Raw genomic sequence first — 13,154 nt, forward strand, 5'->3', positions numbered from 1 at the left:
AGATTAAGAGAGCGCCCGGATGAATTATCCTTACTTCTGCAGCCACTACATAATCAGTGGTGGCTGTGAGAGTTCAGCTTATCTGACCTTTTCTCCAGATCTGAGGAAGTAATGATTTTTATTCTACTCTTTATTCACCTCCGTGGATATTTGATCTGTTGATACACGGTGGCAGTATCATCATAACCAACACTCCCGCTGCCTTCCAGCCCCTTGTCGCTGAGACAAAGTGAGGCTGGCATCCTCTCAGAGCCCGGCACTGGCTTCAGGCCACTGCAGAGTGCTATTGTCGGGGTCCGGGTTAATGCGCTCGCTAAAGCCCCTTGTGAACGTGACTGTTTTTCACACAAACCAGCAAAAAAAAAAAAAAAACTAAAAAGAAACTAAAATAAATGCGGTATGTGTGAACCTCTTTGCACTGGAGAAGAGGAAAAGCCCCACCCTTCTGTTCATGACAAGAGATGGGACACCTTCCGTGCAAAGGATTTGGACACAGGACGTTGATGCCGATGGAGAGGATTACTTTGGAAAACATGTATGCAAAGAAATCCACCTTCTAATCTCCTATGTGCATAACTATAAAGTCCCAGCTTAAAAGGCATCAACGGAAACGATCCATAGTTGAGTTTATTCCTTCATCAAACGCATGCAGGACATTAATTTGATTCCCCAACATACACATACAACATCCAAGCCAAACCCAGGGGATGACCTTGTAATTAGGACAATTTTTCAGTAAAATTAATTCCTTTTTCCAATTATGTCCACTGGATTGAGATTAGTAGACACATCACAGCACTGAAACACAGAACTAAACGGGTAATTAAGTCAGTTGCTGCAATGAAATCTCGCTCCGTTACAGCTGGAAAAATTACTTTAGCATCAGATTCATACTGCGGAGGCGAGTTAGTGAGAGCATGCAGGCTGCAGGTTGAAGAAACGTATGACCCGAGCAGCGACAGACAACCAATGTCTTTGTGCTTTGCCCTGTTTTCATGTTTTATATTCCCTCGTGGTCCCCGAAGTCCTTGTACTTCATGTTGTTCTGCTTTTCGGTACACGTCTGCTCTCTTATTCAATTCCGTGTCTCACTGCTCGTCCCTCATGTCCTCTGTGCTTCTTCAGATTACCTTTGATTGTTGTCAGCTGTACTTCATTTCTGTCGGTGCGTCTTACATGTGGTTTGTCATTTTGTATATATTATTTAAAATGGATTTGACCTTTTTTTTTAATTAAACAGTTCCTTTTGTTTATCATTCTTAAATACTGAGAAACATTAAGGTTGTTCATAAGCAGTTTGGTAAAAAAGTGCATTGATATTGAACACGTTCAAAAGTGTAATCTCACGTCTCCACACTGAAAGTGGGGAAGAGATTTATTTTGAGTCCATATTTCCACGTTTCCACGCTACAGTTTTCCTGGTTGAGTTCATCTCAGACTGGATGTGGCCCCTGAACTGCAAATGTGTTTGACACTTCTGCTTCAAAAGGATTCGATCAGCTGCAATTTGGAAGTAATCGAGAATGTTTGCTCGCACACTCACTTCCGCCGGCCTGCGTGCGCTAAATGGCCTGGCTTCAAACAAACTATCAATGACTTAATGGCTGAATGAGAGTGCGTCTGAGCACTGAGGTTAAGCTCACTGACTATCTCACAACCCATTCATGCATCTCTTTAACTCTTGCAGTCGCAGCAGGCTAAGGGGCACTATTCCGAAGACATTTCCCCTTCCTGCCTTTGCCGCAGTGGCTTTTAGAGGCAGAGCTCATCTGGGATTAAGCCGCTATATTCTATCTTTGGATTGACCACAGTCACACAGGCAGCTGGTAGAGGTCAGTTTTGATCTTCCCAGTGTGAATTACAGCACACTGTGTTTTCCAGAGGCGGGATGGAGACCCGCTGGCCTCCATCAGCTCTCGATAGTGGGATTATTAGGATGTCTCAGGGAGGAGGTACCAGATGGAAACGTATAGATTTGAATTTCCGTGAGCAATGGCGGTGTCAAGATTGTATAACGGTGCGATATCTGGGTTAGAGCAGAGAAGTTTGTTTTTAGTGATCGATTGCATAACTGTGCGAAGATAGATTTAGCCCGTCCAACAATATAGTAACTCAAGAATATGAAGCACAATACTGTGATGGACTCCTACGATTTTTATTTTTTTGAGGGGCCATCTTGTACAAACTGCATATCGATGAGAAGGTGGTGAGCTCAGTCGTTTGTGGATAGGAGTAGTGGGTCTACTGCAGATGGAGACATTTTCACGTGTGTGGCAAAAAAAACAACAAAAGAAACAAGCTTCAATCCAAAATCAGGTCACTGCTGTTGAAAAGGCTCACCTATTTTCAGTTTTACTCACTCAGCAGTACCTCGAAACACAGTGGCACACAAGGATGTCAGCTTTATTTGATTGAAACTGTGGGAGTTTTATGATGGGGATTGTGTCAGGAGGGGGCAAAGCACAGGATCACACAACAGGGCAGCACGGAGCGCGGGTCATTTCTTTGAGTCCTGTAGCTGGAAACAGCTTTTCATCACATCTGCTTGAACATCATTTCACAGATCTTACACATCTTTTTCAAATCACTCTCTAAAAAAACCAACAAAAAAAAACCCCGTTCTATTTCCTGATGTTATCCTACAAATGCTGCAATTTGTTTGTGTTCAGACAAAATAAAACATGCTCAGTTACATGAGTTTAATAGAAATGTTTACACATACTCATATGTATGACATACACACTGGCATTTTAATATATACGCTTGTAGAACACAATACGATGCTGTTACATCATCAACAACGTAAACTTCTAGCTACGTTTTTGTAGGTGTTTGTAGTTTGCAGTGCTGGAATGCATCATGATAATAGGTAGACATGACGTGGGGACCCGTAAAACAATTCTCTTGAGAATTGCTTAATGGGTTTTTTGTTTTTTTTTGTTTGAATCAAAGTGGTTTATGGATGGATGACCACATACACACTGATAGACCTGAACTTACACACTTGATGGTGATCATATTAACATACACACAATTAGACTGTACATGTATGACTGTCCGAAGATTTTGTCTTCATGTATCATATAATGAGGATAACGACACATTCTTGTAATTAAACAACTGGACCAGGTGTCAGCTCTGATATCAATGTTTTTTACACTGTCAACAACTCCAGATTCAGCAATCAATAAGACCGGCGTCAGATTACAGGCACATAAAGGTTTCAGATTTAGCACTGAATCACTGGTTACCAGGAAGAAGGTGGACAGTCAGAAGAAAGTGGGCGGTCATGGAGGAGTGGAAGAGAGTTTAGAGGGAAAAGACACAAAGCTTACGCCATTTCGATCGACTACGACCTTGCATGGTGTAGAAGACAAAATGTGGAAGCACTGTTTTAGTGACAATAGACAGTGGACTTCTTTTTTAATCCCATTGATTTTTCCAAAATGGTATCATATATAAAAAACATTAAACTAAAAAAAAGAAAAAAAAGCACTGAGTTGTTGATATTTAAAGGTTACCCTGCTCTCTTTTTGCTCCTCTTGTCCAATTAAGACCAAACTGGTCTGTTTGTGGCCCCTGAACATCTCCGATTTAGAAGTGAACTCCTTTGTGTGGATTTCATTTTCTGACTTTAAATGAAAAATTCAGTATATTGGCAGTAAAGTGTCCTTTACTGGCTGTGGTCACATTTTAAAAAGGCTAAATGCCAGTCTGAAACAGGAAGTGAGTCTCACATAAGGAGAGTTAGTGTTTTGTTGGCCCGTCCCTCCACCTCTCTTATCACATTATGTGACATCCACTCTTACTATAATTATGATGACGTCATAAATGCTCTTTCTCGTAAATATACACATATGCCTTACAGAAGCTCAAATGTTCTTGTTTTATAATTGCTTAAAAAAGTAAAACAAGACATTCAATTCTGCATGACCCACATTCAGGTTTTATAGTAACACCGTTGTTGTTTTCTTTCTTGTGCAATGATCTAAACTGTTTTATTTCACTGGACTGCCTGTTTTGTTTTGTTTTTCTATTGCTGTGAGGGATTGATCTGCTGTGTTCGCTGCTGCTGCTGCTGCCCTGGAGGAGAGTTGTATTGTTGTTAGTGTTTTGTGTGATGTGCTTGCCGTTTTATGGCATAATGTAGATGTGAAAAGGAAAGGGAGTAGAGACAATGGTTGGTCAGAGTAAGATTTACGTTCGGCCGTCTTTCCATCCAACTGTTTTATCCCAGGGTTGCAGGGCGCTGGAGCCTATTACAGTTAACAATGGTGCAGCAAGGGAAGGGTACATAGTTAGATCCATCACAGAGGACACACACATTCACACCTTTGGGGCAATTTAAGATCACAAATTGTGTGTACAGTGCGAGAGGACACGATAAGACTTTACAATCCAAATTTACACTCACCACAATTCACATGTGACCCATCTGGCGAGCCTAGTGGTCCAGTGGTTAGCAGTGCTGCCTCACATCAAGAACATCCAGGTTTGAGTTTCCATGTGCTTCCTGTGCATGCGTGGGTTTTCTACAGGTGTTGTGGTTTCCATCCAAACACATGCTTGTTTTGTGATTGGGTGACAAAGTTGTGCATATGGTGTAAAAGTGTTTCACTGTGTTAATACTGTGATCCCTTGCTCAGTGTGCATCCCTCTTTCAGTCCCTGCAATTGTGCATTCTGGAGGAAGCCGGGGTAACAGTAGACGGATGGGTGATTTCAAGACTTCTTTTTATGTGGAGGCTGTCCTCTTTTCTATTTTTCTACTTATTTTTTTTTTTTTTTGTCAGACCAGACACATGACTCTGCTTTTCTCTAAAGGTGTCACAGTGCAGCATGGCCCCTAGGAGGCGACAAAGCAGCACAGCTGAGTATCCCGGGCACTTGATTCAAAGTTACTGAGTCACAACAACAACATGGCAACATATTGACTCTTGTGCGTAACACGTGAAGCAGACACACGCTGCGAGCTTAAATGTAGGTAAACACTCTTGTCAATAAATAGAAATCCCACTTCGTGGATGCAAAGAGCAGATTGTAGATCAGTGGAGGAGGAAGAGGAGGAGGAGGAGGGGGGGCTCCCCCGTCCGTGTTCAGCGTGTCTCTGTCTGGTTTTGTCGCTCCAGTCCAGACAGACAGGCTGGAGATTTTTTTCTTTTTTCTTTTCTTTTTTTATGAGATCACACCGCTCTCAGACTGTGGCAGACCAAACTAATCAGACATTGAGGGGCTTCGGTGTGGGCGTGACGCCTGCTTATCGTCTCAGCCAGCTCGTTTTGGTGATTGTGAAGTTGCCCTGATGACGGATCAGTGTTTGCAGAGAATCTGCATGCAGCTGCTGGACTCGATCACACCGCCGCAGCCTCTCATACTGTTCAACCCATCCTGTCCAAACACAGGTGAGGGTGTGATGGGGTAGAGCAGGAGTAACGTGCAAAAAACGCGAGTGTTTTTCTCCTCCGGTGTTGTAGAATAATCCCAGACTGCACTTTGTGCACGCTAGAGGGCGCTCACAACACAGCAAAGACTGCGCTGTTTGCATCCGATCCTGGTTTTGGTAGCAATGTGAGGACCTGACTCTATTTGCATGGTTAGATTGTAAATTACTTTCATTCGCCAGGGGACAAAGAGCAAGTAATTAAATCTTAGGGTGACTATTTAAGAGGTGAGAAATAATAGCTGTATGGGTTTGGTGCAAATCTCCAAATTGTGATGGATGTCAATGATTGTGTGTGTTCGGTTGTGTTGTTCTGTACTGGTAGGAACTAAACCTGATTGCAGACTAACCCATTCGGACGCACTGAAATTGGAGTCCCCATTAAAGAAAACGATAGCTATTTCTGGTTTTACGCTCATATTGTGATTGGTTGGTGGTAGTAGTAGACAATTTAAGTGTCGGTCTATAGCAAATAAAGCCAATGTTTTCTACTCATATGGAATAAATACAGTGTGTGCGCACATGTGTTTTTTCTTTTCTGTCTTGTAGGAATCAAAATCCAGTTTCCATAAGAAAAATACTAGTGTCCAATGTTCTGAGTGAAACCTGCAGGAAATGAATGGAAATTGTTGCAAAGTCCCCAGAAGGCATAAACACTTTGTGTGTGTGTGTGTGTGTGTGTGTGTGTGTGTGTGTGTGTGTGTGTGTGTGTGTGTGTGTGTGTGTGTGTGTGTGTGTGTGTGTGTGTGTGTGTGTGTGTGTGTGTGTGTGTGTGTGTTTTATTCTATTCTGGGTATGTTACATATTTGGTGATGGTCATTGAACAGAAGGGCTCAGGTTACAGTTTTTTAAAAGAAAGTAATCTGATTACATTCGTTACCTCACTCACTCACTAACTCACTCACGCACTCACTCACTCACTCTCTCACACACACTTCGTGAACCTTTTTGTATTCCATCCAGATGCCAGTTAAATCATAACCATATGCTCCTTTGCTCAGATTTCTAAAGGGGCTCTGCTCACTTCAACATGACACACACACACACACACACACACACACACACACACACACACACACACACACACACACACACACACACACACACACACACACACACACACACACACACACACACACACACACACACGCCGCCGATGCCTTTGCAGACAGTCACAACGCCGGCGCTAAAAACACGTTTGTTCATGAGGTCAACGCTAAACGTGAGTGGTCATGTTTTCAGAGAATAATCAACAGTTCTGACGGACTGTCATTCCAAAGCAGGCTGAAGCAGTGGGTGTCGGTTTTGGTGTGGGGGGGTACAGCACGGAGGGGGTGTAGGAGTGTTGTAATCTCTAGGCCTGCGTTGCGTGGAGGGACGCGTTCATGTGAACCAGAAAGTGACTGGATAAACTCTCATCTTGACTTTGGAAAGACTTTGTGGTCTTGGAGGTGAACGTCCCCTCTGTGCATGATTGTTTATTTGCCTGTTCATTGTTTATCGCTCATTTGTTTGGTAACCGTTGATTTAGATAACTCATTGAGGCTATCGTTGGCGCACTATAATTTGAATGTAGAAAAAGACGGGGAGACATCCAGTTAAGGTAAACAGCTTTAACCACAATACAAATATAAAGATCTGCCCTCACTGTAATCATGAAAAACAGAACAAACCAACAAGTCTGAGCACAATGGGCACAGCCCTCAGACGGTGTTGTTTAGTAGTGTCTTTAAATGCTGAGAGTTTCACAAACTTCTGCCTGAAAACTACAAACCTACAAAACTGGCTGGTGTTCTGTAGGAGGAGGCTGCGTGCTCCAAGTTTGGTCCATGCACATGCGTGTTTCAGCCGAGGGTGAAGATTTATACTCGTGGGGTTCAGGGGTTTGGAGGAGTTGGGTTGAGTTGGGATGCAAAGGTGAGGCCTGTGCGGGAGGTTAAGCACAAAACCGAAGCGTAAACTCATCAATCTGAGTTCAACAAGACGAGTTCATGGAGCAGATCAATCACGCCGACAAGAAACATCTTTAACCCAGAATGTTTGCAATTTCTGATTAGAGCTGGCGGGTGAACTTTACCCCACTTCAGACACACAACCGAAGTATTTTCCGCCGCGCGAAGCCTCGAGACCTCTTCTTCTGACGTGAGGAGCAACCTAGTTTTGCCTTACTTTTAATTCACCTCCAGCATGGCGGGTCCTTGACGCACGTGGATTGAGTTTCAGAATATGGGGTGATTCACACGGAGAGGATAAGGAGTTGGGAAGGTCACACTCCTCTCATTTCCTCACACAAGGCGAAGAGCACATCTTAGCGGAGTGGAAAACAAAAGGGTGCCACAGGGGAGATGGATGGCTGCTGAAAGCCGAGACAGAGCAGGAACCTGCAAACACCTTTTAGGGGCCGGGCTGCGGATCCTGAAGGTGCTAAAGCTCATATTCGCATTTTTCATTACTATAACACCTCCATCAAACAATCCGTGCTTTGAAGTCAGGTGAAGGGGAGCTGGCGACGGGCTGTATGTGGCGTGTGGCTGTTAGAGGCTTAATAGGTGTTGCTAAACCCTGATTAATCCATTTTTATGAGTAAACAAATATGCAAGGGGAGCGGGCTAGAAATGAATCTTTATCTGTATCAGTGACGAGGGGGGGGGGGGGGGGGGGGGGGGAACAACATGAATTCACAAAAGTCAAATAAATTGAGATTACATCAAAATAAATTAACGGCGGAGGTGACAGCCTGGAGGTAGATAATATAACAATATTTGAATACTCTTCTACATCAATATCAACAGTGGGGAGACAGCAGGGGGCTGTAATCTAAAGGTTTACATTGATTAAAAGGATTAAGGACATGATGAAAAGCACTTGGCTAATTCCACAATAAAGTGTACTGCAGCCTGAAAGTATGATTAAATTCTCACTACTTTTATTTGAGCAGGTGGGTCAGCAAAGAACAAACTCTTATTGACAGCGATGGCCTGGCACAAGCTCCCGCAGAATCAACAGATATGCTGTCGAGCAGCGAGGAGTGACAACTTTCCCGGCGATCAGATTTAATACGAAACAGAGTGGGAGCGCTCTGCCGAGCAACGTGCCTCCCATCTTTCAGCACAATCACGCTGCGTACACAGGTGAAAAATAATCTTAGCGGGCTGCTCGCTGGATTTGCTCAGAAATACCGGGCCATTTTGATCAAACTGTCGGCAAGTCATCTCAGAGGGGGGAAATCTGGCACCTGGAGCGGAGGGAGAGAGGCCCCCGGGAATGGCAATCTCCAAACTTAAATTTCAATCTTCAAGCTACCGCTGTTTGAGAAAAATCAAAGCAAGATTTAGATAGAAATGGAATTAGGGACGTGGTTTATTTTTAAATGATGCAGGTTTTCATGTTAAAAAAATAAAATAAAATCAACGGAAAGCGACTTTTCACAGCGAAATGTTTATTCTGGAGAAGTTTGCCTGAAACAAAGTAAAAGCTAAAAGGATTGATTCCTGGCTTTTTCCGTGTGCACTTCCGTGTGTGTCACTGGGTTTTCTCCTGGGACCCTGAGTTTAATAAGATCAAAACTACGTAGCTTGACGGATGTCGTTTGGAAAGGAGACATGTTTCTAAATGTTTCACTCGATGTGACGTTTGCCGTCAGTAATAAAAGTGCATCACGCTAATTATTCCAAAGATTTCAGCCTCAGATTTACACAGTTTGACCGATCTGGGTCCTGTGATTCTCCAAACTTCGTGGAGGAGCTCTCCTGTTGCTGGACCACACTTTTAACGACACACATCTGATGCTGGATCACACTTTGCTCTCCAGAGTTGTTTGAAACTCCAGACAGGGTAAAACTATTTCAGCTGATCTACCCCCCCCGGACCCCCGGACCCCTCTCTCTCCCTCTCTCTTGCCCGAGCCCCCTGCCCTGCACCACACATGTACCTGTCGGCCCCTATGGTTAACCTCCCCGCCCCCCCCGGCACCACCACCCACACAAGCCCTCCACACTTGAATGCACAGAGGAATGCGGAGGGAATGACACAATCCACCCGAATCCTGAAAAACCTGGCCGGCCTGGTCTGCTCCCTCCATGAATGGCCATTCAGATTCGCAGACAAAGCCGAGGCTGGATCGGCGCTATACGGTGGGGTCAGAGGTCACGCAAAGCACCGACAGGAGTGGAAACCAAAGACGAATGCCTTGTCTCTCTCAAACACTGAATCACCACAACCAAAATGCACTGTAAGATAAACCGCCCCCCCCCTAAACATTGCTTACAGTAATCGTTCCTCTGTGTTATCTATCTCCTCTATGTAGAAGCTCTGTGCAGGTTTATAATCTGACGGGTCTCATGGGAGCAACAGAAGAAGAGGAATGAGTCAGTGAAACAGTGATAATCAAAGTGCCTTAATCAATGAACATAAACACATTTTGAAGTACTGGCAGCTCAGTATGGTTATTCCAGCTCTGGAAAGAGAGGGGGGGGGGGGAGAAAAAAAAGTGTGTTTGAGAGAGTTTAAGCCTATGCGGCGTTATAAGCTGCTCTCAGCCCAAGGCACAGGAGAAGAAAAGAACATCTCTTCGTGATTAAAAGGGCTGAGGACCAGGAAGGGAAACATAGGAGAGGACAAGCTTGGAGCCCTGAGGGATAAAGACTCTCCGGAGAGACAGAAGGCAAAAGGAAAGGCTGCGAGAAAGCAAAGCTGAGAAACGTAAGGGAGGGGGGGGAGTGAAACTTAATTCTTGCCCTCACAGTCTCTTGTTTCTCTCTCATTATTATAAACGGGGTGACGGGGATAGATGAGAGGCATGTTTGCAACCAGAGCCACAAAGAAGACAGAAAAAAAATACCCCAAGAGACATTTTACTTACATGATCTAAGACAGCTCAGTGAGAAACATTATCTGACCAAAGATGAAAAACAAGACCACCGAGTAACATTTATTTCGTTTCTGGCGGAGGAGGAGGACTAAATGAGAGTACGGCAGTTCAGACTCATCCAAAAAGTGTTTTGGCAAAAGGAGAGCTGGGTTGTTGTGTACTTAACTCCTTTGAATGTGGGACAAAAGTAACCAGGGTCACTGCTCGGAGCAACCAGTCATCGGACTGCAGAGAACTCAAATATGTAGATTTTTTTCATTCCAGGTCATTCAAGGTCCATACTTTGACATAAGTGCTTTTAATACTGTTCTTTTTTTTTAAGGATCCACTTGTGAGAATAGTCTGACCCTGTCAGGAGCTAGGAAATTAGTTATTGATGGTTAAAAAACAAACAAACTGCAATATTCATTATGAACACCAATGGGAGATAAAAAAAAAAAAAACATTTCCCAGAATGACTAAACTCATTTAACTATCGAAAACATTTTCACTTTTAAATGAAAAAAAAAAAAGAAGGAATAATTTGAATATTTAATCAAACATTCACAAAAAAACAAGATCAAAATATTTTATTTTAGTGAAATTAACAAAACCAAAGCATCAAACGTACTCCTCTCACAAACACCGACTGCTTCAGCTATTTTCTTGCGGCTGAGCTGGTGGCGACAGTGACGTCTCCTCCACGCCTCCCATCCCTCCTGAAGCCGGTTTCTGACGCTCTTTCACCGTGATATTGTGTCGCGTTTGCGGGCCTTCTTTCTGCACTGGCAAATTTCAGCCCTCTTCAAAAGGTTTGGAGTTGGAGTTGGATTTAGGTCACTGCTCATTGCCGGCCACTTGGAGAGAAAGAAAAAAGAAAAAAAAGAAAATCCATCTTCTTCTTTTCAATCATTCGTTTGTGCTGCGAGCTTCAGCTCGTGGTTCTGCTGAGGGACACAAGAGCTTCTCCTCAAACACACTTTTCTGACACATTTCTCTCTGAAACGTCTCGGTAATCTGCACATTTTATTTTAATATGTTCGGTGGCTCGGGCCGCGAAGGGCCCTCACAGCTTGATGGTGCCTCCACCGTGCTTCGCAATAAACAGACTGGACTATTCTTTTACGGATTATCAGCAAACTGATGCACAAACTTTATTCTAATCTCAATATCTGAACTCAGTCCAGATCCTTTTAAAGAGCACATAGTTCTTGTGGTTTCTTCAGTCGAGGTGTCCTTCAAGGCCTTCCAGCGGAGTCCTGCTTGGTTCAGTGTGCAGCACATTGGTAAAAGCCGGAAAGCGGCTCTGTGGATTGTTCCAGCTCAGCCCGACGCTCGATACGTGTCCTTCATGGGTGTTTTAACCTTCACACGCTTCCCTCACCGAGTTTCTCCCGAGCTTCATGTCCAGGAAACATCCCGACAGTAATGCTGTAGGACATACAGATTTCTGGAGAACTTTACCCACAGCTGAAACAGGGATTTGAGGATTTTTCTCATTACTGTGCAGCTTTTGATTTAGTTTCTTTTTTTCTCTGTTTTCACTGTATTACCGTTGCTCTCTGATGGCCCCATCGCCACGTAAAAATAAAAAGCCCTTCTGTTGTGAAACAATCATTTATTGGCCAAATCTGGTCATTTGAAGGGTTAACGTGAAGGTGAGTCTCAAGAATCCCCGTTGATGTACGTATATAATTTAGTGTCTTGCTCCAGTTTCCCATGTGAAAGTTTTTTCATTACTGTTGTTCTATAACTGTGAGCTTGGCATTAAATATTCATATTATACAATGCTGGCTCATTTGCATTTTATTAGTCAAGATACTCTAAATTATGTGCTCCAACATTCAGGGTGCAAGTAATTCTGGGAAGCACTGTACTTCATGCCTTATTTCAAATTTGCTTTCACAGATATCTTCAATGTGGAGACTGGCTTTTCTTTACATAGCAAGTACTTGCTTTGAATTCAACAATCTAATTTTTTTTATCACAGAGAAGTTGGCTGCAGCGCATTGTCGCTCTGCGCCAGTGAGTTAGGCTTTAATCAGTGGCTTGTTTTTGGGTTAGCAGTAGCCAGATTTGAATATTACATATCAAAATATTTAGATGAAAGTGATATAATTTGCACCTTGACACCTTTTAAAATTACAACAAAATTGAGGGAAGCCATAAAAAGCCAACTCTACTCGTCAAACTTGTTAAGAGGACAGGCAAATTTATGTGGCGCGGAGAAAAGTCAGACTTGACAACTGCAAAAAAAAAAAAAAAAAAAACCTGACTAAACAACGCATTAGAAGAAACACTTTCATCGAGGCATCCACTGGAACAAATTCAAAACCATTTGGAAAAATGTGACACTTTTCACTTTGTATTCAACAGTGTTGTTTAAGTGTGTTTTGGGAGCGGTTTCCTGATGCATTGCAGGTCTGCGAGCAACCCAGGGAAAATTATCCACAACCCAAATGTCAAGAAGGCTGCTATAATCCTTCAGCAGATGCAACATTGACATTATGAACTCCAGTTAGTTATTTGTCTTCAACAAGCACTCGTACTAACGGAGTGGCGGATCTGTGTGGGTGTGAGAGGGATAATCGAACAGTTCTGTTAACATTCCACACAAAAATCCAATACGACCGCGGAGCCGACTGCAAGTCCGCCGTAAACCACAACACATTTGTGTGGTTTTTAAACGGCAGCTTCACCATCTGTACAATTCATCTTTAAGTGCACGTCAACAATTGATGTAAAGTAGAAAAATGGGACAGTGATCTTGACTTTTGACCTGAAACCACAGTAATCTACACAGAACACCCTATTGTTATTATGCTATTGCTATTATGTGTGAAATGTGAGGAAATTCCCTCAGACA

The sequence above is a fragment of the Lipophrys pholis genome (genome assembly GCF_963383615.2).
Source record: "Lipophrys pholis genome assembly, chromosome: 16".
NCBI classification, from domain to species: Eukaryota; Metazoa; Chordata; class Actinopteri; order Blenniiformes; family Blenniidae; genus Lipophrys; species Lipophrys pholis.